The sequence below is a fragment of the Halichoeres trimaculatus genome, unplaced genomic scaffold, assembly GCF_033239565.1.
Source record: "Halichoeres trimaculatus isolate MK-OKI-2021-1 unplaced genomic scaffold, fHalTri1.1 fHalTri1_scaffold_13, whole genome shotgun sequence".
In the NCBI taxonomy this organism is placed as follows: domain Eukaryota; kingdom Metazoa; phylum Chordata; class Actinopteri; order Labriformes; family Labridae; genus Halichoeres; species Halichoeres trimaculatus.
Window position 1 is genome coordinate 4,867,827 of NW_027437191.1, and position 24,725 is coordinate 4,892,551.

At 39.4% G+C, this 24,725-nt stretch overlaps 1 protein-coding gene across 3 annotated transcripts in view; it reads left to right on the forward strand.

Annotated features, from left to right (window-relative positions):
• The first annotated feature begins 206 nt into the window (after positions 1-206).
• bach2b (BTB and CNC homology 1, basic leucine zipper transcription factor 2b) overlaps positions 207-24,725 on the forward strand; it is a 157,875-nt gene continuing 133,356 nt past the window's right edge. The window contains exon 1 of one of the 3 annotated variants that reach the window (XM_074685208.1): positions 207-247. The gene's annotated coding sequence lies outside the window, so the exon portion shown is untranslated. Of the gene's footprint in view, positions 253-1,167; positions 1,487-24,725 lie in introns of those variants that run through there. The other 2 variants (XM_074685207.1, XM_074685206.1) reach the window with 2 other exon arrangements.

The following is a 24,725-nucleotide window of genomic DNA, read 5'->3' on the forward strand; positions in this document are numbered from 1 at the left end:
TTCCTCCTCTTTAGGTAACAGCAGTCAAACATCTTTACCCCACAGCTGGTGTTTTCAAGATTACAAGATTATGCAAGGCCTCCTGGCCATGTGTTTCCCTCCTTTTTGATTGCTCCTCATGTGTTTCACCTGTGTCTTATTTCACACCTGTGGTGATTGCCCCTCTGTCGCCATAGTCTTCTTGAGCTCTGTGTCAGTTCGAGGTCGCCTGTTGCTGCCATGTGTCCGTTCCTTGTCTTCAGTGGAGGTGATGTGAGTTTTGTTCAATAAATCTTTTTCTGAGTAATCTGTGCTTGGGTCCACCTCTTATGTTTCCTCCTCCTACTTCCATGACCCATAAGCTCTTGTTGGGATTTCAGTTAAAGCAGTGAGCTGCCTTTCTCTCATTGACAAAATAAATACTAAAAATATTGTCTATATTGTCTATTTTTATGAATGTATTTATGTATTTATTTATTTTCATGTTTTTCTATACAATGAATCCAAATGTGTCTGATCACTGATCATACAATTTACACAACTGCAATGTAAGAGGCATGACAAGCTGTTTATTTAGTGTTGACATGTAAAAAGTTGAGCTGTAGCACAAGCAAATTATAAATAAATAGATAAGTAAATAAATAAAGAGTTAAAGGCCCTGAGACAAAAGGTGTTCCTACCATCCCCGCTCGCCCCTGCTTGAGAAAATTACTGCTCCATCGTGTACCCCCCAAATCGCTTTAACAGCTCTGCGTCTGGTCTTCTGCAGCGTTTTTGTTTTATTTAATAAATAAACAAACTGGTAAACAAATCAGTGGCGGTGTTTTCATGGGTCCCCGTCTTTCAGACTCTAACCGGGCTGGTTTTGAGGCGGTCTGACAGGAACTGGAGCCCTCACAGTAATAAATGTGTTTTCACTTTTTGTCCGCAGCCAGAGAGAAACACCTTGTGTCATCTTTCACCGTCACATTCCCGCTGTGTGTGTACAGAGAGAGGGGGGCGCGAGCCAGCGAGCGCGAGGGGGAGGGGTTTCAGCGCGCGGGCAGCGGTGCGATTCTGGAAGCTTCACTGCGAACATTCTACCGAGTGCGCCGGCGCTTCACGCCCTCCGTAACGCCAATCCCGCACGGGCCTGACGATGTTGTGAATGAGGGGGATAGAGTGACGTCAGCGGCCGAATGTCAACAATGTAGCGACTGAGAGAGTAGGCGTTCCAGTCGAGTGTAACAAACAGCGGAGACGGAGCGGCACGCCGCGCGGGATCACCACGCACGCATTACTCACACAAACACGCGCGCGCACGGACCGTAGAATTACACACGGTGTTTCCGTTCTTTCTTTCTCTAAAAAAAATCAGATAGAAGTGACCGAGCGGAGAAGAAAAGAAGAAGCGATGTATGTGCAGAAAGGAGGCTTTGAGGAAACGACAAAGCGAGTCATCATGTGAAAGAACTTATGTGGGAAACGGACGCACGGGCTGGAATACGAGCAGAATAGAAAGTCAAAGGTGAGCGGGCATGCACCTTCTCTTTCAGCGTTTTCCCACCTTCAACAGCAGAGCCTCGCTGTGTTTCCTCTCCCTCTCCCCTCTTTGTGAATCTCGCTGGATGTTGATATCCTCATAACCGAGTTGCAAACTTGCATAAGTGTCGCAGCGGTGTTGTGCTTCTCCAGGCAGCAGAGCAAGCAGCCAGGGAGTCTTCTGTACTATATGTGGAGAAAAGCTGCTCTAGAAAACGCTGATAAAAACCACATGTACTGATCCTGAAAGCTCGGCGGTGGTGTAAATACACTGAAGGGTGTAAATGTGTTTGGGTGTGAACGCGGGTTCAGGAGTGAAACTCTACTCTTGTACCACATCCTGTTATGCTCTGAGTCAACACTCCGTCCGTGTGCGCTCCCCGTTTCTCGGGTTGTGCACGGAGAGGAGATGCGGCGGTGATCCCAGTGGAGTGTGAGGCATGCTGAGGAAAGAGAAGCTGTCACCTGCAGCGTCACTACACACCTTCATTCAACTGTACGCACATCAGATTAATCTGAACACAAAGCGTGCTGTTATTGTTATGAATACGGCTGTGTTGTGGTGGTGGCACTGTGCTTCCAGTCACTCCCACTAATGTGGAATAATCTGCTCTTGAATCAAATAAATTTTGGAATCGAATGGTGAAATATTTGCTGTGTAAGGACGAGCTTTGTTTTGCTCCGGCAGCCAAAGGAATCACCTCATCGTAGCGCTCGTTGGCGGGCTTACCGAACAAAACCCCCCACTTTTATTCCAATTAAACCCTCTTATAAATAAAACCCGCACTCCTTGCATCTGCAAGCTCACGTAGGGGCACACATTTCTTCGAAATCGTGTGGTTGATGTTAGAAAAACAGCTGCGTCTTTACGCGCGGAGCGGTCCTGCATTGTCATGTGAAAGGGTGCTGCAGTGTAGTGGCTTAGTCAGTCCCTGTCAGTCTTGTTATTGTGTAGCAGTCAGTGAGGGGTGTAGTGGTGAAATGTGCTTCCTTACGCATCGATGTGATTTTTTTTTAACCCTGTTTGATACGTGTGTTCGTTCAGATTCTGCTGTTTGGTGTTTTTTTTTCTTTCTTTATATTCCATCAAAGATGTTTTTTTTAGAAGTGAGGTGCCTCAGGTGTTGAATAAGAATAAATTAAGCCTCATTGAATTGTTTCTGCTGGGTTCTTGGAATAAAAGCGGTGTGGCCACAGCGCTCACGCAGTGGGAGAATGATGTTTACGCAGAAGAAATGTCTTTTATTTTTAGATACTATTGTTTGATCTCGTTTGTGTGTGAGTGTGTGTGTGTGTTTAATCATGGGGGAGCAGAGTGATGCTGCCGCCGCTGCTGCTGCCATTAATGCGGTGATACAGCATTTTGAGGAGCGGTGACATCCAGCCTCTTTGTCTGTTTGTGCTGATGCAACGCGATGATGGCACTGGGGGGATCGCATCATCGAGCCTCCACCCGCGACCATCCCTCTCTCTCACACACACACATACACACAGGATGGAACGCTGCTCTGCTTCTGGAAAATTAACGGATTGCATTTCATGAAAGCGCGCTGCAGATGAGTGTGAGCGGAGAGGAGAGGAGAGGCTTTATTCGTGCCGTCATTGTCAGTGTAAATGAAAACAGTCGTTCAGTGACATCGCTCCGCTCGCTCAAACACGTGCATGGCGGCAGCACTCATGCGTAGTTTTACGCACACAGCCTTTTGTTCTGTACAGTATAGCTCCGCTGCCTGCTTTTCCCATGCATGGCAATCCTCTGCTTATTGCGAGGAGGGGGGAGGAGGAGGAGGAGGGGTGTCCAAAACTGTAAACCCCACAGTGACTCAGTCAGGCTTAAATGCCACTTCATCCAATCTGCCAGGCTTTGTCTCTGCGGCTGCTATCACTGTGTCAGCTCAAATATCGAGCATGTTTGTGTCTCTGCAGCAGGACTCTTTGTTTCTTTGTCCATCAGTGTAAGAGGAGGAGGAAGTAACACATGGAAATCCTTACTTTGATAGCGCTTATTTTGCACACAGTAGGGGAGACTGGGGACAGTTGTAACATTTTGGACATTTTTTTCTCTATCTTTGAGCAGAACCAGCCCAGAAAGAGAGCCCATATTACAGCGGATTCAATGTCTCTGCATTGGCTGCCCGTTTCTTTTAGGATAGATTTTAAGATTCTCTTACTGGTTTTTAAAGCTCTTAATGGTCTTAGTCCTTTATATTTATCAGATTTGGTTTTACCGTATGAGCCCCCTCAGGAAGCTCTCTGTGAACAGTTCCCAAAGTTAAAACAAAAACTTACAGTGAGGCATCTTTTTACCACTATGGCCCCCACTTATGGAACAGCCTACCTGAAGACCTGAGGGCTGCTAATGTTAATGTCTTTAAAAACAAACTCAAAACCTGCCTATTTAGTCGAGCTTTTACCTGAATTACCTTTTAGTGTTTTATTTATTTTAAGTACAGACCACTTTTTATTATTTTATCTTGTTTTATTTATTTATTTTCTCTTTTCTTTTTGAAATCTTTAATATTTTCTATATTTTAGTCTTTAGTTTTCCTGTTTTATTCTTCATTTATTTATCATTTTATATATATGTATATTTTAACTTGACTTCGAGTATCTTTTAGTCTTAATTCTTAAAAATCATTTTCTTATTTCATATTATGATATATATAATTTTATACTTTTTACCTAACCTCCAGTGTTTTCTCATTTTTAAAAATTTAAGACGGCGTTTCCTCAGTACGTACTGGGCACAGCAGTGTGCTTTATTATTATCTTTTATCTATGTTGCTTTTTATTAACATTGTGAATGGATTGCTGTGTGGGTGGAGCGGCTTTGGGGTATAATTCTTTTATTTAACTCACGTGTCTGTTTGTAAAGCACTTTGTGCTACATTTTATTAGTATGAAAAGTGCTATATAAATACATTTTGATTGTTTGATTGATATTTTAACCCAGTGTCTCCAAACTGCTGCACATAGTAGCTTCAAGTGCCTGCTAATGCCTTTGCAACACAAACAGAAAATACATGGCTTCATTTAAATACAAGGAGTGAAATGTTACAAATCACCCCTGAAGTCCAGGTCCGTGTTTTTCTTTTTACCAAAATTGCTGTGGTTCTCCAAAGTACAGGATTTAACCCTATAACGCCTAATGTGTCATTTGATACACAGATTTCAAAACCTCTAACTCATCAACATGATAGTTTCCTGAAAAAAAACAATTTAAAATGTAAAATGTTGCATACAGTTTTAGGCTGCAGCTATCGAATATTTTAGTATTCGAGTATTCTACTGAAAATCCCATCGATTAATCGAGTAATCGGATAAAATACATTTTTGTTTAGTTAAAGAGCAGTTATTTTTCAAATGAAATTTTTTCTCTTCAAGAAATAGAATTTTCTGATACAGCACGTCAGTAAGAGCACTTGCTTTGGTAGCTCCAAAATTTGTTAACACACTTTGACACATTTTTCGTGCCTTGTACATCTCAACAAATGCTGTGGACCCAAATGGCACCAGTTTCATAGAATGACCCATTAGTCTCCAAACTCCAGAAAAGAAGCTAGATTTGTTGCTAGTTGCTATTTTGTATAAGAGGTAGCTTGAGGGGTCTGAAAACTCTCTTAATATGGCCTCAGCTTTGTTTGAAATACCACTCTTTGATCTTTTTTAAAATTAAACGATTCCTCGAGGCGAGAAAATTACTCGAGTAATTTTTGAAATCGAGTACCTCGAATCATTCGAGGAATCGTTTCAGCTCTAATACAGTATTTTGTGCATTAAAAGAAACGTGTATTTAGCCAAATTAGCCAGATTTATCAAATTTAGCTTTAAATATACTATAAACTGAGCTGTGCTCAGTGAATGAAGAGAAAACATTTAGCACAGTGTAATGACCTGTTTGTATTGGATTAGTGCAGCACTACTACTACTGCTGGCAGCAGGAGAGAGAGAAAGAGAGAGAGAGAGAGAGAGTGTGTGTGTTTAAACTTCAGGGCTTTAAATATACTATAAACAAAATATAGCAGTAAATAGATAAACAATAATAATTATTATTATGCAGATTTTGTTAAAGGGATAACAAAAAATCTCAGTTCTAGGGAAAAAAAGTTCGATGGCTATTTTTTGATGGTTCAGGCTTTAGAGGGATGAACTACACTCATGTCTAAACATTTATAATAATAAAACTTTACAAAAGGTACTGTGCACTCCCTCTGACAATCAAACATTAGTGTGTTTGTGTTTGTCTAACACTAAAATTTAGAAATAATAAAAATGAACAAAATGTGACAACACACACTGGCTTAGCTGTGTCTATTTCAGGGCATTACTTCTTCACATGTGGACTGGGATTTAAATGTGTGTGTTCAGAGTGAATCAGGACATAGTTTCAAAGTGTCTCAGGTTCTTTGACTTTGAATGAATTTGGATATTTTGCATTCAGCATCATCTAATTCCTGCATCCAGGAAAGACCTTTCCAACGTGCTCCAAGCATAATGAAACAACATTTTTAATACTGTTATTTAAAACCTTTCATTCAAACATGCAGCATTTACAATTGAAAACCTGAGAAGAAAATATCTGAAACCAGTGGGACACAAAATTGTTTTTTTTTAGTATCAGGTGAATCAGAGATGATTTTTAACATTCATTAGAAACATCATATATCCTTATTTTGAGGTGTAAAAGTCTAAGATAGAGAAAACTGTTGCATTAAAGTTTAACAGCATTGGGAAAAAAATCCACATCACTTTATAAAAATGTTTTTACTAACTTATATTCAATCGGTGTAATTAAAACTGATTTAAAGTTTTGTGCCTGTCACCTCGCTAGTAGTCAGAAAGTGTACTTAAACTAGATTATCCACATTTTTGTCTAGTTTTGTGTATCCAAACATCATATTCTGATCGTAAACTGACAGAATATCTTAATCTCTTGCTTTATTAAAAAAAAAAAGAAAAGAGAAAGAAAAAAAAAAACAGATTGTGCTGCCTGGAGAACAAAAGCTAGGTTGACTTCAGCTTTTTTAGATGGCCTCTCTTCATGACGGGCTGAAAACTGTCAGTCAGAATCAGATGGGTAATGTCACAGAGACCACGTCAATATATTTACATACAGTCCATGAGTTTTTCTTACAGCGCCATCTTCTGTCCTGGCATGCATACTGCAGCATTTTCAGTCATACTTTTAGATCCTTGTGAACGCATAATTTCTGAAACATTGTCATATGAATATGAAGGAAAACTTTCCTTTTTTTAATTTTTTTTTATTTTTAACTTGGTCTGTTTTCACGGAAATGTGAAAGAGAGCAGCTCTGGACCTGTAGCTTATTGGAGGAGGTGAATCTGAGGAGCAATCGGCCGAGAGAAAGAAATCAGGACACAGAACAGGAAAACACAAAGCTTTAATATGCAGAGAACTAATACAGCATCACACAACTTTATATCCTAGTGATATGAAGTTGTGTTTCTCACACCCCAAAATTTAAAGGTGTTATAAATAGCCGCTGTTATAAATGGATAAAGTGTGAGCATATTTTTAGTCTGAAAGTGGGGTTACATGCCTGTAAAGCTCTCTGAAGTCAGATTAAAAATTAAACATAGGACATGTCCGACTTGGTGCAAAGTTATGGTATCTGCACCTCTTGCTTGGAAAAATCTGGTTTAAAAATGAAAAACCCTGTCAGTCTGAGTGTTTGCTAAACTCCTGACCCCGAGCTTTCTGTGAGACATGTCTGAGCTGATGATCTCTAAAGTTTGTGACCTTGGCTTCATGTTTTTCTTGAAGCTGGAAAGCTGCTTGTTTGTGCTTGGTTCACTGTTGGAAAAAAGATCTCTGATATCAATGGGATAGTTTGCATCTCTGTGAAGTATTTCTGTTGATTTGCGCAGCTGCAGGGGAGTCTGAGTGGGACTGGTCCTTTAAAAGGATAACCCACATTGTTTTTACAGAATAACTGTTATTATATAACATCTGTGGAGTGGAGCGGTCTTGGGAACGTCTCACAGTCTCAGCAGTTCTGTTTGGGGGATCTCAGTGTAATGAGTCCCTCAGGGTTCCCCGGCCACAGCTGAAATCCCACACGGCAGCAGAATCCCTTCATGTGACCCCGCCGGTCCCACCATTCATGCCATCTTTCCATTCTGAACTGCGCCGTCCCAGACCCGTAAACCGCTCCTCCAGGTGTCCTCTGAGCGCGTGCAGTCATCAGGTTCTCTGCTGCTGAAGCTGCTATCAAGCTCATTAAAACGCTGATGATAGAAGAAGCTGCTCAGATAGTAACCGGGCACTTATGGGTTAATGATTCATGAAATTGCACTTGGAGGAGGATGTGATGGAGCGATCTCTTTGTGTGATTGTCCCTAAAGCTGCAGCAGTTTGGCTCCAGATATTACAAAGTCTGCTTTGAAAGCAGAGCCCCTTTAAAGAAACACAGGAAAAACTGCAAATCCATGAGATTTTTTTTCTTCTGTGCATCATTAAAGGATCGTTTGCATCACTGAGGATGTTTAAGTAACCCCCACCGGCTCAGCCCAACATCCCCAGCCTCAGCCTCGGCCAGGAAAAAAGAAGAAAACATGTTCCCATAGCTCTCCCACGTCAGCACAAAGGCATGTTTGACTGGGCCGCTGCCAGGGTGAGGCGTAGATGGAGCAGCACTGCTGGGAGAAATCTAAGATCCTGCACTCTACGCTCATTGTTCCCCCCTCGCTCCCTCCTCCCCGGCTCTGTCATATCATGGCTGCTTGTCCCTCTCCTCTGGCCGTTCAGGGCAGCGATGTGCACTGGCATTATGGCCTGGCATGTGAAATCAGATTGCGTTATCCTGCCAGCTCCCATCAGTCTGCGGTTGCAGAGTCAGAGCCTGTCTGTGTGTTTGCTGCTCCTGAGCCAAGAAGCCATCAAACCCAGAGCACCACAGGCACTTTTCTGATTGTTCTGTTTGGGTTTGTTTTCTTTTTTCCCCCTCGTGTTGCCTGTTAGAAATTATCAGGACACGTAAATCATCCTGATCGTTGCGTCAAACATTTGCAGTGATCTCAGGGCGGGCTGCCTCAGGCGCAGAGCTTCACCTCTTCACCTCTGCTTTAATGCTCTTTAGTAACCCGTCCTGTGGTCATCCATAAGGATGCAGAACATATTGAGCTAATGAAATGATGCACATATGGTCCTAATAGCTGTGGAATTAAAACACTTAGAGGGAGGGAGAGTGAGGGAGGGGGCAGGAGGTCTGAAACAGTGGAGGAGAATGAGCTGCGTGCAGAGCTGTGCTCAGTGAATGAAGAGAAAACATTTAGCACAGTGTAATGACCTGTTTGTATTGGATTAGTGCAGCACTACTACTACTACTACTACTGGCAGCAGGAGAGAGAGAGAGAGTGTGTGTGTGTGTGTGTGTGTGTTTAAACTTCAGGGCTCAGTGTGGAGGAGCTGCAGAGAGAGGAACCTGCAGCGCTCCTGTTTGGACACAGTTAGTTTTCCAACTGATGAGGTGTAACAATTGCAGCTTTGTTATCATCAGCATCTCAACTGTTTCATCGTTGACATAAAGATCATCTGTCAGTGATGATGTGACATCTGCAGTTAAAAAAGTTACTCTATGATAAATGTGCCATAAGAGCCCATGTCAGTACATATTTACAAACTCTCCACATGTTACTAAATCTCTGATTATTCATTCCTACTTGAGCTTTGTTTGTTTGTTTGTGAGTATAATGTATAAAAGCTGCTCAAGTGTCCAAGTCTGAACAGCCTCATGAAGCATGAGGTAAATTTAGCTGTAAAGTATAACCTGAGTGTGATTACGCTTCAAAGACTTCAAATCAAATGTCGAGACATCTAGAGACAAATCTAAGCAAATGTTTACGTCTAAGCCGCTTTCACCTGACAAGTCCAGGAAAATGTCTCATTTTAAAGGTAAAGTCTACATAATTTTTCTTAAAAAATCACAACATGTTAACTTATACAGGAATAATCCTGCCCAATCATCTCCTATGGCTTCTATACACGTGTGTCAGTGTCTGTGTCTGCCTCAGCCCCCTCCTCTGTCTCTGTTGATGTTTTGGTTGTATTGGTACGTTTCTGGGCAGAGAGCACGGTTACATTGGACATCTGCAGTGCGTTCAGTGACTTTACGTGCTGATGTTAGTGGGTGGAAGAAGCTAATCAGAGCTGCTACGATAGTGGAAGTAGCACGAAGGCAGGAAAATGCAACCATAGTGAAACAAAACTCCAAAAAGATAAAACTTTTTCTTAAATGAGGGTGAAGCTTGGCTCGACTTTCACTCACTTTGGAGAGCAGAACTGGACGAAGAGGGACATGAGTTGTCTTTCTGCTAACCAGGTATGTGTCAAATACCTGTAAACAGCTCATGCTAACATGTCAAGCCAGGCAGGGGCGTATTGAGTCGTTTGGGGGCCAAAGGCAAACCCAGTCAATGGGGCCCTCCATGTCCTTGTAACTCATCTTCCTCAGAGCTAGACTGGCCTTCCCTGGGTCCACTGTCTCTTTCCCAGAATCAAGGCATGAGACAGTGCTAATCTTTTACAACGCAACTAAATGCATTTCCTCAAGTTCTGTACTTTAGTTTGATTTTTAAAAAAGTGAAAACATGATTCAGTCCACTTTGTCCTGGATTTGAAATCTGTTATGGTTAATTGACAGCTTATTTGTCCCACAGTGGGGAATTTACAGAGTAACAGTAACAAACAAGAAAGTATGAGGTGAAAAACATTACAATGATTAATTTTGAAAAAAATAATTTCGTAAAGAAGAAATATGTAAATATCAAGCACAACATAAAACTGGAAAAAATCTACTGAAAGAGGTGATATTTACAGTTAGCATACTTTTTGGTACTATTATTTTAATTTTGTATTGTAAATTTTGTATTTTTATTTGACCCCTGCCCAGTGAGTTATGTATCCAAAAAAGAGATTTTGTACAATAATGTTTTTGTGCAATAATGTTTATCACCAACTTTATGGGCTAGATAAAATCCTTAAAATCCTAAAAGTCCCATATGTTTATCTTAGATCTCAGAGCAACATTGTTTTTATTTCTGACTTGGTTGAAAAAAAAAAAATCAAAAAAAGTTTTTAACCACTTTCTTCCTGAATCAAATTTTCAGATGTGTTGTAACATGGAATAGCCCATTGAATAAGAAGGGAGGGGGAGTACCCAAAACGATCATTAAAGATTAAGCCTTTTGATGTATTTTGAAGTATGTGAAGTAAGATTTAGAAAAAAAGAAATGCTTTCAATTGAAGAGAACTTCAAAAATCAGTTTTTAAGAGATGCTTTGGGGGCCCCTGGGAATCTTGGGGCCCCAGGCAACTGCCTGTGTTTGCCTAATTGTAGCTACGCCCCTGAAGCCAGGTGCACAGCTCGCGAGTCTCTCCCACTCAGAAACGTACTAACAAGTAATGAAAAGTTCTGCAGACAGTACCTTTGAGGTTCTGAGACAAAAATAACCACTTAAGTACCAAAAAAAGAAATAAATGAAAAAAAAATGTACTTGTTTATTTCTTGAAAAAAAATATACATATATTTTTGGTCCTCTAATATTTTGACGGGAGACACTTTTTCTTGACTTCTCAGGTGAATGTGACTTTAATTGACTCAAATGAGAAAAAAAAATGCATTGACGCTTGATTAGATTAGAGTTTTTGCAGTGTGGTAATTAATCTGTCAGTGGGGTGAGAAAAAAGACGCTTCAAGTTTCTCTAAATGTGATTTTCTTTTTCTAATTAAAAAAATAAAGCGAGTAAATTCTCCCTAATCACATCAAGATGAATTCACTCTCCAGAACTTAAAGACTTTTTTATTCAGGTTGTTTGTCTAAGGCAATAATCAGGACTCATCAGGTGGAAATGGCTTTTACTGAGACTAATGAGACATGTTGATTAAAAACGAGACAAAAACAACTTATTTTAAGTTATTTTAAGCCAAAGAACCAGTTATAACTGCACATGCTGTGAGAGATAGGAAACTCAACAAGTTCAGATATAATTTTACTCATTTTATATCTTACTACTTGTCAAAACTTTTAATAATATCAGTACACAATGCATTTTCAGGATAGGTTAGCATTATTCATGCCATTTCCTTTTGAGTTTGACTCTTAAACAGGTTTCACTCAGATCTCAGCATGTGAAAATGAAACACGTCGTAATTTTTTTTTAACATAGTTAGAAAATTTTCTCAACTGAGAAAAAAAAAAGAAGCTGAGAAATGTTACAGGCTTCATTGTGAAAAATAACAGAGTTGGTTTGATTTTCAGATTATTTCCTTTTAATTCAGACACTGAACCTTTGTTTAAGACTGTTTTGTATCAGTGTTAAAGTGATGAATAGTAAACGTGATGGAGATGTGTCCTCTACACTTATGAGGATTAAAATGCTGGAAGTCCTTTAAATTTCACAGTTTCTCTGTGCTGTAAGGAGGAGAATGAAAGGATCAGAATAACATTTTTTTTTTGTTTTATTATCAGCTTTTTTTTGATGTTGACAAATTGAAAAACAGTTTTGTTTACCAGATTTTATGAGTAAAGTGAGCTGGTGCAGGTTTGCAGAGCACATGCAGAGCGATGCATGAATCCCACGCATGCTTTGATGCCGCTCTTGCATGTTTTTTTATTCCCCTTACTTGTGTGTGGTCGTTTTTTTTTTTTTTATTATTCCAGGCGTCACAGAAAGTGAGTGACATGTGTGCTGCATGAGCCCTCTGAGGAAAATGGCGGCCTCAGAGCCACAGGAAGTGCTTTCAGTGAGTCTAGATACTCACCTTGGAAACAGAAACGGAGCGTTATCGTGGCATGAAGCCCAGCCAGCTTCTCCTCACATTCACGCTGCATTTTCTGAGGGTTGCAGAGGTTATTCAAAGTAAACACTGTTGTCTGTGTGCTCCCCTGAGCCCCACCCCCCCACCTCTCTGCTGCCGCCATAGAAATGATATGCATACCATATCACATTAGAGCCGTTTGCTGTGAGTACGGCGGAGTAAACAGAGAGTGTCTCTGGGGTGAGGCTTCCTCTGGTGCTGAGGCTCTCAGGAGTCGTAAAAAGTCTGAGAAGAAGTCTGTCAGCAGGTTTTTCTTCTCAGCTGCTGAGTCAGAAATAACACAGAGACTCAAACTGACCTGAGAACAGCCGCTGCAGCCTGTCCACGTTCAGCTTCATCACATCTACAGGCTTTAATGTCAGTCTGAGCTTCTTTGTTTGTTAAAGACTGTTTGTGATGGCAGCTTCTTCTGCAGCCTCAAGCTTTACACAGCAAAAACTGAAATCGAAGCAAGTGTTTTTTCTGAGTTTAAGTAAAAAAAACTGTCTCTTATACTTGATATAAGCCACATTTGACTGCCAGGCTCAAAAACATGTCTTATTCAGAGATATTTAAAGACAAAAATGAGATCTGAATATAAAAATATCAGTCAGTGGGATAAGGAAAATGTGCTTGTGGGGAAATTAGAAATAATGTTGTGATACGAGAAACTTTTCTTACCCCATAGATTTTTTTTTTACTTGTGAAAAGCATTTCAGACCTCATTTTTTGTCTTGAAATAACTTGAAATAACTTGAAATAAAACATTACAAAGTCAGACCTTAATGTAGAGCTAATTACATGGGAGAAAATGTTTGTTGTGCAGTGAAATCTTCAAGAAAAACAAAACAGGATTCTGGGTTTTGTTTTTTCCTCCCACTTTTTACTCTGACAGAAATGTACACATTTTTAAGTCACAGGTTAAGTAAAACAATAGTTAAAAGTAGGGACATCCCGATCCGATCACATTTTCGGAATCGGGCCTGATCACGTCATTTTTTTATCAATCGTGGGAGGGGGAATCGGAAAAAGCCTGTGGCCTTAGTTCTTGTTTTTAATTAAAATGTGTATAATAGCACGTCATCATTCATTTTAGAATAGAACTTTATTTGTCATTATAACAAGCACAACAAAATTGCAAACAACGAAATTGCAACCTTATTGTCACACACATACAAGGTAGTCTAGTTGATCCAATGCTGCACTAAGTAGAGAAAAAAAGCTATATACATGTTGGCTAGAATGATACCTTCATTTAAATAAAACAAGAAAAACTCAAAGGACAACTTGTAGGAGTTTTCTTTTCTTTTTTCTTAATACATTGCTGAAAGATGGGATTTGGAAATATCAGGATCGGCAGATACTCGAAATAAAAAAATCGGATCAGGAGCATAAAAAACGGGATCTCTAGTTAAAATACAAAAATGATGCAAAATCCACTCGTAAAACAAAATATGTCAGCATGGAAGAATTATACTGAAGCGTTGTGTATCAAGACATTATTTTCATTTCAAGAAACTTGACTGGAAAATTGATCTCACCCTGTACTTTTTGTGTACTTTTTAAAATCTTTACAAGTAAATCTGGCATCATTTTTGTCTTTGAATATCTTTAAATAAGACACTTTTGGTGAATTTGGCTGAAAAGAAGTCTAATAAGACAAGTGTAGAGTGCACACACTTCTATTTTAGTTTTTTAAATTCCACCTGAAGACATGTTGAAATATTGATCTCTGTGTTTGTTCATCCTAATGTCAGATTAGAAACACAGTGACAGTTTTTCAACACGTCTCCGCCCTCCTGCAGAACAAAAGCTGCTGTGTGCTTCTTCCTCTGAAGTTTGAGGTCACATCCTTGTGCGTGTGTGTGTGTGTGTGTGTGTGTGTGTGTGTGTGTGTGTGTGTGTGTGTGTGTGTGTGTGTGTGACAGTCTTTTGTTCTCTGAGTTTCTGACATTACACCGCTGACTGCAACAGTTAAAGTTTGCCAGTGATCCTGAAATCAGCTCAGTCTTTTGCCAGTGGCTGAATTATTATCACCATGAACTCATTAAAATCATTCTGCATTTATTTTATTTTCAAAAACACAAAAGTGGCACATTTTATCTGAGTGGAGGTCTCTGCATTAATAGAAACAGACGTGACTCTGTAGTGGAGATCACTGCATCAGATTCCCTACTGGAGAAACGTCCTCCTCAGTGTGTTACGTTCACAGACACTGACCCAGTCAGTGGCCGTGTGGAGGTAAATGAGCTGGTTTCCATCTCACTGGAGGTCTCTGTGCTTCCTGACGGGGTCATGTTGTTTCCCCTCACCGCTCCGTCTGCCCTCGGGTTGATGGGAGAAAAAATGGCGCTGGGCCGAGCGTAGTGGAAGGTATTTCAAACAAACAGAGGAGTTTGGAGGGTGAGCATATTGTTTGAGTGGAGGATGCTGTGAACTTGGAGGTGACAGCGGCTCTCACAGAGGTCACAATTCCTCCACAGATGCATTCATCCGCTCGTCTTTGTACTCCAGACTCAGCTGACAAAACAAACACTTCCACAGTGTGTGTGTGAGTGTGTGTGTGTGAGTGTAAGATGTAAATAGAAAATAAAGAGCTGTTTCTCGTAGGTCGAGGTAAGCAACACGTCTGAGAGGAGCGGCTGATCCTTCAGTAAACAACAGTTTGATCTCTGGTTTGTTTTAAGCTCACAGCTCACTGTTAGGAATGATGACAGGAGAGATGCTCTCACCTCCTGCTCATCACTGGAGCTATCAGTACCATCATGAACCCAACTTCATAACATCACCTTAAAGTGACACTTCACTCAAAGAAGTAAAACACAGATTCACATTCTGCCTTTGAAGTGTTTGAGCTGCAGTTTGAACTCTTTTCTGCTTTCATGATATCCATGTGAGACATTTCTGTCTTGAAGAAGGTATAGACTTGGTGTCAGGATAGGGCAGAGACTACTGGGTAGAGACCTGAAGAAGATACTCAAACTATCAATAAAAAAATCCTCTTTGAAATAAGGAAACTTGAATCGTGTGTGAGTTTAAATCAGCATTGTTGTCAAGTCACAAGTCTGAGTCCAGAGACAGGAAACAGTTGGGAAATCTAGGACAGGTTAAAATCTGAAACAAAAGTTGGAATGCTCAGAAAGAAGTGCAAACTTTGAGATGGAAGTTTGAGCTTTGAGAAGAAGTTTAAAGAACTCATTTTGTTAGTTTTCTCTGCAGCTTTTTTTTATTTTATTTTATTTTATTTTTTTGCAGAAGATGAATGCATTTAAGTCTACTTCAAAATCCCCCCCCCCCAGGATTATTTCAAAAAGTAATGTAATGATAAAACAAATTTAACAAGTTGAGAAATGAAAACTGGATTTAAGAAAATAAATTTTTAAATTTTTTAAATGAATTCAGACATCTTAGAAACTGAATTTACATCTTAGGAAAATCCTATTTTAAAAAAATATAAGATTTGAGAAACATTTAAGCTCAAAGTCAGAGCTCTGGGGTTCTGGGCTGAATTCTTAAATTGAATTCTGTGAAATTTGCTAGAAGTCTGAGAAAAAATTTAGAAATATAAAAAAACATCGTAATCCTCAGGGTTTTTTAAATAATTAGTATTTATTTATTTTATTGTTTTACTTTTTTTACTGTATTTTATTCAACTACAAAGTAATCCTGAGTGATAGAAAGGCACATTTAAATAAAAATATTATTATCATTATTATTATTATTATTATTATTATTATTATTATTATTATTATTATTATTATTATTATATGTTTTATTATTTTTATTTAAAACGTCCGTAAAATCTGAAAACAGTTTTAGTCTTGAATTTTCTAGTGTTCAAGTGCAATGTTTATAGAGATTGTAAGGAAAAAAAAAACAAATTTTGGGATTAATTTGAGAATTCTGAGGAAATGTTCAAATTTTCAGATCAAATTCAGAAATTTTATATAAGGCCATAATCCTGAATTTGTTGAGAAGGAGTTATAATTCTGTCTTTTCTTTACAAATGTGTCACAAAAAATGATCCTTGTCTGTTCACCTGTATGTTTATCAGAAAATATCTTAGTGCTGGGATCAACATTAGATCCTGTGAGTAATGAAAAAAATCTGAGAAAGAAGCAGAATTTAGATCTTAGTTTTTCACTGCTTTCAATCCCAGAGTTTTTTTCCCCCCATGCATTATGAAATAAAAAAGTTTTCAGCTTTAAAAAATATAGTTCCTCTTCTTCTGTCCTTTAGTTCATAAATAATGTATCTATCTGTTAATTTTCAAATGGTTACAAAAAAATGATTGAAAAATGATCTAATCTCCCCTTTTTGATTTTTTCTTTGTCTTTTCTTTCCTTCTTTTTCTTTCCTTTTTTTCTTTTCTTTTCTTTTTTTTTTTGCTAAGAAATAAGCATTGTCATAAAATTGGGTTTGGTATTTAATGTAGAGCTTTCAGCCAAGGCTGTTAAAATAAAAGAGACAAGGAGAATTTAAAGTTTTTCTAAAGATTTTAGAGTCTGATCTGACATGGACCTGTGAGGTGTCTGTGTGATACCTTTTGATTTGACTGTAGACTGGTCTCTGTGATCCCAGCTTCATAAAACCAGAACCATCTGCATCAGATGAAGGTAAATTTGGGCGCTCGACTCTGAGCGATCTGAGTCAGTTTACAGTAAATCGAACGCTCTCTGACGTCGAAGCAGTGGAGTGTAAAACAACAAAGTGTGCTCAGAGTGCGGTTTGGTGAAGACGTGCAGCTGTAAAGGAGACTGTGTGAAGGAGGGGAGGGGGGCGGGGGGGTTAGTGGAGGTGGGGGGGGGGGGGGGGGGGGGGGGGCATCCTGTGAGACCAGCACAGGTGGTTAGGAGGGGTGTGGGTGATGTGGAGGGGAGGCTGTGGGCGTGGAGGAGCAGTAATGTGCCCACTTCCTGCACCGAGCCCCCGTGCTGCTCTGTAAGGCAGTAAGCCTACAACGAGATCAGCAGGATTTGCCGGTGGTGGCGTGCTGCCATCTCACAGCAGGCGGCCATAGGTGGAGATCCTGTCTGTGCGCGAAGTGGCCCACTGCGCCTCGTTCGCCTCCTCATCATCATGTGCTTTATTTCTGATCATGCCACAGAGAAGGCACATTAAACCTACGGCATGCATTGGACGTATAAAATCTGAGGGCATGACGTTCTCGATGGGTTTTCCATTTGTTGCTCACAGATGTGGATGGAAAACATGAAAGACTAAGTGTTGGGTTGGATCCATGTATACAGCCCTTCCTGTGGGGGAGTCATGTGTACGCCGATACTCGCTGGTTTGAGCTGATTTCATCCTGTAATTTGGTAAAACAGCCTATAAAACATACAGCAGGCACACATCCTCCCAGGACATGTTTACATCATGCATGTAGGAGCAGGTCAAACTCATTCTGGTCCTGAGGTGCAACAGAAGACTAATAAATGAGACGGGGAATCTGTTCCTGCAGAATGACAGCAGACCTTTGGAAAGCTTCGATCTTTAAAACCCATGATCTGCAGCTCCAGATTAAACGGACCCTAATACGTCAGTCCAACCAGCTCTGGTTCAGTTTTATCTGATATGAAAACAGTTAAAAGTTTTTCTTTAATATTCTTACTAACTGGTTTGTGATCCACCATCACACACAGAGGAGGAGAAGAAGTGCAGCTGCAGCAAACGGACAAGAAAGTGAAAATGGCCTCACCAGGTTTGAAGCCCTTTTTTTAGACAAGGCAGTGAAAAGATTAGAAACCAGGGAACGAAAGAACGGACACACCTGTGGTGAAGGGCTGCAGGAACCTTGGTCGCCTTCTTTAAAGGTGATAGCCTCTATAGAAAGGTCTGCTTTATGACATTTGTGAAAAACCAGGGCCATGAAAGTCCTCAGTTTTTTTTTCAGGGGAAAGTGCCTTTTCATATCTTAAAAATGGATATACAGTAACCGTTGGATGTTCAGACTGAGTGTGTGCAGATTGTCAAACCTCTGCATATTGCTATATTGTAGAAATTAGACGATTATAGCCTGTCACCAATTAATCAACATCGGCCAAAATGTAGCCGATCATAAAAAAAAAAATTCTCCACAGAGTTTCTGTCACTCCTGCCCCTGTGTGTTAATAAATATAAGGCTACGACACAGCGTCTCACTTAATAATGCCATGCAGGATTAATCTGGGCTTATAAATTCATTAGTTATTGTTTTGGTTGAAATAAATTTTGAAAATGTTTCTATGTATTTTGTTATAATTGTATTTATTGCATGCTTTGAAAGCAGCGACATTGTTACTTAAAATCTAGTTTAGTCCCATGCATGAAATGGAAGATGGAACTTTTTAATAGCTAACCATAGTTTGTGTAAATATACAGTATTTATCCTGTGTATATCAATGAATTTATTACATATATCAGCCCATGTATTGAATATCAGTTGATATATCGGATATCGGCTTCTTTTTGCCCCTAGTATCAGTATTGACATCGGCCCCCAATATCTCATATCGGTCCCTGAATCCGTCCATAAACTGATCAAAACACTTCATTCTAAAAATAGAACCCTATGCATGTCCAGCAATGATAACAGTTTGTATTAATGGTGAAACAAAAAATCTATTAGTGGTATGCATGCACCAGGATAACACCCCAACAGATCATTGACTTAAATGGAGGTAGCCCCCGCCATTACAGAAGCTAACAACAGGATTACAGCGCCTGTTTGTTCAAGTTCATCAAACAACTGCTTTAAGAGTTATTTATCAAGTTACTAAGGCAGCTTTCATAAATCTTGTTTTATTTCTGGGGTCTTCAACTGTGCGCTTGGAAGCACCACACACACTTACTCTGTTTAGGAGCTTTATCCAAACGTTTTTTTCTCTTTGTTTATCTGATTGATTTGCTGATAACAGTGGTTTGCAATTTCTTCCATTGAAAAATGTTTTTCTTGAGCTTCTCTCAGTCACGTTATCACTCATCATGTATTGTTGTTTATGCATAGGAGTAGGGGTATAACGAAATGGTCAATTCACGAAATGATACGAAATACGAAATAGAGCTCACGATACGAAATACTCATGATACAAAATAAAGATTATAGAAAATCCCAAACAGAGGGAAATTGTACCAAAATCTTATTTTCTTTATTTTTTTTTCCAAATAAACAATAAATATTGCTTTATCAGTAAATAAATGCTTTTTGAAAAAAACAAAATTTTAGTTTTTTTTTCCCTGAATTACACTTCAGTGCAAATACTAAATTAAAATCTCAATAAAAAGTGTTTTGTTGTTGTAACAATCAGGATAAGAACCTTCTTGAATGAAAAGGAAAACAAATAGCAGTCCTCAGAGCTGCAGTTTTTCGGCTCAAGTGTGCGGATCAACTGTCGAAATCCAGCATCATCGACAACAGAAAAGTGCTGCATATCATTGGCTATAAAAAAGTCTATACTCTGTGTTGTGTCTTTTGCTCGCTTACTAGCAGCTAGCAGTGGTGCAGCGAATGCTTTCTGTAGAGTCGTTTGGTCTTTTGCTTGATGTTTTTTCGGTGTAGCTTCCAGTAGCTTCTCTTTGTGACGTCGTTGTAAGTGGTACATCATGGTTGTTGTACTCGACGTAGTATACGGCGAACTGTAGCGGTATATTCTGCACACAGTTGTTGTTTTGTCCACAATCTTTTCACCGTTCTCCCGTCTTTTACATGGGAAGCCAAAATAGGTCCACACAACCAATTTATTTGATGAAGGAGCGTCAGCTCATTCCTCCACATCTTCCTCCATTTTGAAGCGAGTGTCAGGCTACGGTAGGCGAGGAGGGTAAAAAAATCATTAGTCTCAGTTGTGCCTTTGCGGTTTTTATTTCATACTTTTATTTCGTATGTCTTTGAATTTTATTTAGTCATTTTTTATCTCTCGAAATTTCGTGGCACAAAATTTCGTTACACCCCTACATAGTAGGCATTCACAATTTGTATTTGTTAGATGGAGTTTTCTAGGAGGTTCCCTGTGATTATGACATGTTCTGCTTTCGCCTCGCTCTCATGGTGTGATTAGTTAACGTGCAAATTAGTTACAGTTGTCCATGCGGCTAACGCTATAGCCAAACAGGCCATTCCATAACAATACATTAAGACTAATAGTCCTGTTTGTGTAATGACTGGACGTGCGTATGGGTCCTGATCTCCACAAACGCTGAAATGATGAGGTCATTGCATAAGGTTAACCCAACTGACAGGCCTCCAGAAGGCTGGCCAATAAGAGTGAAGGGGGTTTGCGGAGAGGGGAGCCTTAAAGAGACAGCAGCTAAAACAAAACATATCATTCATTAAAGCCTAAACAGTTTAAAGCTTCAATAAATCCCAATTCCTGAATTTCTCTTTGGGGATTGATAGAGTACATTATATTCTATTCTACCCCCTCTTTAAGTTTTTTTTTTTTTTTTTTTTTTTTTTTTTCTCTTGACATGTTTGGCTTCTTCAGACAGATGAGCACTGTGTAAGTGGGGATATTACATATAAAATAACACCTACCCCCAATGGTTGCTCACCTGAAATGAAGCCATTATATATTCATATATAACCTGCATCAATAAAAACTAACAACTTAACATTTTTAACATTTAAATTTATGACCAAGAAAACCTCTAAACAGAGTTAAAGGTTTACAAAAGATCAAAGTAAAATCTGTACAAAATTAAAGATAAAGTTACTCAAAGGTTACACCAACCACTGACTCACAAGGTCTAACTAAACAAAATTTATTGGTAATTAGAATAATCAACATCACAACAAAAAATATATAAAGAAGCCAAAATTCACTGAGCAGTAACAGCACGTTTTTGCTAACACATATCAGTGAGTGTGGATAATGTGTCATCAAAGCTCTGTGTATCTCAGGAGAGGAGCTCAGGATGGAAAACAGATCACTGAACAGTTATCAAAGAAAATACCTCAGACCTAACAAAGCATTATCAAAGAGCTGAAACTTCTTTCCAGCTGAGCTTCTTCTTCACGTGCAAAGTGTGAGTCCCATCATCCAGACTGTGCACAAAACGACCAGAGGAGGAAATGACCTGAGAGAGCACAGTTTGACGGCTGTTAGAGGACAGATGTTGACGTCTGGTACCTGGCAGTGACTCTGAAGTCTCACAGTCTGAAGTGATAAAACGTGTTTGATGGAGAGAAAATGCTCATCGTAGCTTCAGGACGTGTGAACCTGAATGACCTGAACAAACAGGGAGTGTGACCAGGGTTCATGGTGGGTCCACGGTCTGTGTGTGAGTCTCTGGTCTGCAGTGAGTCAGCAGACCGGTTGTGTACCTGCAGCGTCACATGGTGCTCCGTGCAGGCTGCTGGTCGGACAGATGGGGAAAGGTCAACACGGCGGAGCTGTGGACTCTGCTGTTGATTCTGAGTCACAAGATGTGCGTCAGTGAAGCATGTTAGACCGCAGAAGAGGGTCTGGACTGCCTGGTCCTGAACTTTTACTACAGACACCTCTTTGTTTCTATGATTGGTTATCTGGTTAAACTTTTAATAAGAAGAACATCTTTCTGATGTGAAATTATGGTTGCTTTGTTACCCTGGTTCAGAAGCTGTCTCTATCTTTTTTAATTAAGCTCTTTGCGCTAATTAACATCAATTAACATCAGCATCTGATTCAGTGTTTGTACTGTCATGGCCTTACCATCATGGTATCGATGCTATTATTGGTTAAAAGCTTTTGTTGCTTTTAGCTTGCTTCTCATTCTTTGTCAGCAAATCCTGAATCATTGGCTATGTTTACATGCAGTCATTAATCCTTTGTAAACACCAATAACTGGCCATGTAAATACCAATAACCCTTTTTAAAAAACAAAATTTGCCCATTTACTAGTTTTTAAAAATCTGAAACCGCCCCTGGGTTCCTCCTTTTCTAACCTGAATATTTGGTCATGTACAGGATATCTCCATCCAAAGGAGCAATAATTTGTGTTCTGTGCATGTCCTGTTCACAAGGAATCTTGATCTTTAGAGTACAGGAAGTCCACCATGCTGCTGCTGTTGCTTTGGACTGCTATCAAATATTTTGGTATTCGAGTATTCTACTGAAAATCCCATCGAATAATTGAGTAATCGGATAAAATACATTTTTGTTTAGTTATTTTCAAATGAAAATTTTTCTCTTTAAGAAATAGAATTTTCTGATACAGCATGTCAATAAGAGCACTTGCTTTGGTAGCTCCAAAATTTGTACACTTTGACACATTTTTTGTGCCTTGTACATCTCATCAAATGTTGCGGACCCAAATGGCACCTGTTTCGTAGAATGACCCATTAGTCTCCCAACTCCAGAAAAAAAGCTAGATTTGTTGCTAGTTGCTATTTTGTATAAGAAGTAGCTTGAGGGGTCTGAAAACTCTAATATGGCCTCAGCTCTATTTGAAATACCACTCTTTGACCTTTTTTAAAAAGGTGGAGAAAATTACTCGAGTAATTTTTGCAATTGAGTACCTCGAATCATTTGAGGAATCGTTTCAGCTCTACTATGGACACAGTAAGAAGAAGCATATATGTTGTCCATGTGTCGAGATGTCATCCGTCCTGCTTTGATCGGGATATAGTGTAAAGGTAAAAGCCTTTAATGTGGTGTTTATGTCTGGTGTTAGCTTTGTTAGCCATGTCTGTGAATAACATGATGCTACCCAGCCTTCTGGCATTTCCTTTGGCGCTGGGTTAGCACAGCTAGCTCGTCCATCTTATTGGATATAGATCTTACGTACCCAGTAACGATGGATGGGAGGACAGGTTGATGTCAGCTCTCTTTAGCTCACACAGCAGCACAAGCACGTCGTCATCACCTCCTTCTCCTCAGCTCGCAGAGAACACCAGTCCTAGCACCGGTTAGCATATGCTGCAGAATGCTAACAGGTGAAATCTTGTGAGTAAATAATGTAAATGTAAATCATGGTTATACATAGGAGCTCTGGACACACAAAAAAGCCAATGAATGAGACATGAAAAGTAAAGACAGCCTCCAAACGTGAAGATGACAAAAAAAAAGAAAAAAAAAAAGTTTTTTTTAGTTTTGTTTATTCCCAACAGACATTAACTATGATTTGAGCATGTGACAGAAAACTCCTTATAGGAGCTTTAATGCAAAAATCTGCACGTTTACATAAAATAAATTCAGATAATGTATCATATATTGGCATTGTGCTTTACCCTAAGCATCAGATTCTATGACACTGGTGTGTATGGTGCAACTACCCATGCACTACTCTATAAAAAAGCAGTTTAGATCCATGCATGGGAACTAAAACTGAAGTTGATAAAAAGTCAGGGTGACGAGTTCATTCTCAAACTGTTTGTTTAAAAATGTTAGGGTGAAATTTCAATCACCTTAGCTCTCATCACTCAGCAGTAAACCAGATCCACATTTGGTGTGATATATACAGTACACAGTTACTCCCAAGATTTTATGGTAAAGATACAGGAGGGTGCTCTGTGTTTGTCCTGTTAAAGGCAGAGAAGAAGAAATCTGAGACAAACAGAGAGGAGATCAATGTAGGTGTCTTGGTGGTGTCTGTAGGAGCCATTTGGATGAATTACTGAAGCCCAGCTCTCTTTTCATGTCTGTTAAGTACTGACTCTGAAGTAAATTGGCCTTCATGGTGCTGTGTAGTGATAGCAGAGTCTGTTTGAGTGCTCTGATGTACAGTGAACGCCTTCAACATGATGTTCAAGAGGAGAGGAGCTGAGCGGCAGTGACAGACTGAAAACAGGCTGAAAACAGGCTGATCCATTGTCTCTGCAGCGTTTTTTAACATGTGCTTCATCATCAGGGCGTGTTAACCATCATGAAATCTGTCACCATCAGTAAGAGCACGCTCGGGTCGAGCTGTGTGATTGTAATAAATCGACGTCAGTGACAAAAGAAGAAGAAAGAGAAAAAAGATGTCGCAGCTGATTTAATTCTGAAAGTGAAAGATTTCTGCAGCAGAAAGACACTCAGTGCTGTTTGCTGTCGCTACATCAATGATTCTAAATCCCCTCAGACTGTTAAAACTGCTCCATGATCGCTGTGACTGACTCCAGCTCCCTGCAAAGCAAAGAAACCTCCAGATAATCCAGTCTGATATCAAATGTGTTTACAGGAGTGAACTTAATTTCAGTGGAAACTGATGAAATGAGACAGAGACTGTAAAACAAAGAGTTAAAGAAAACATCAATAGGCTTAACATTATGTGCTACTATGTGCACAGTTAACATATATATATGTAATTTCATAATCATAGTCTGTTTGAGATTATTGATTGATGGCAAAAAAATCAACTTTTACATGCAAAATAAAACCTGAATATCCAACCCCCTTTATCAAACTAACAGAAGCGCTTTTTGGCATAATGTATTAGATTTAACTCATTTACACATACATTCAACCT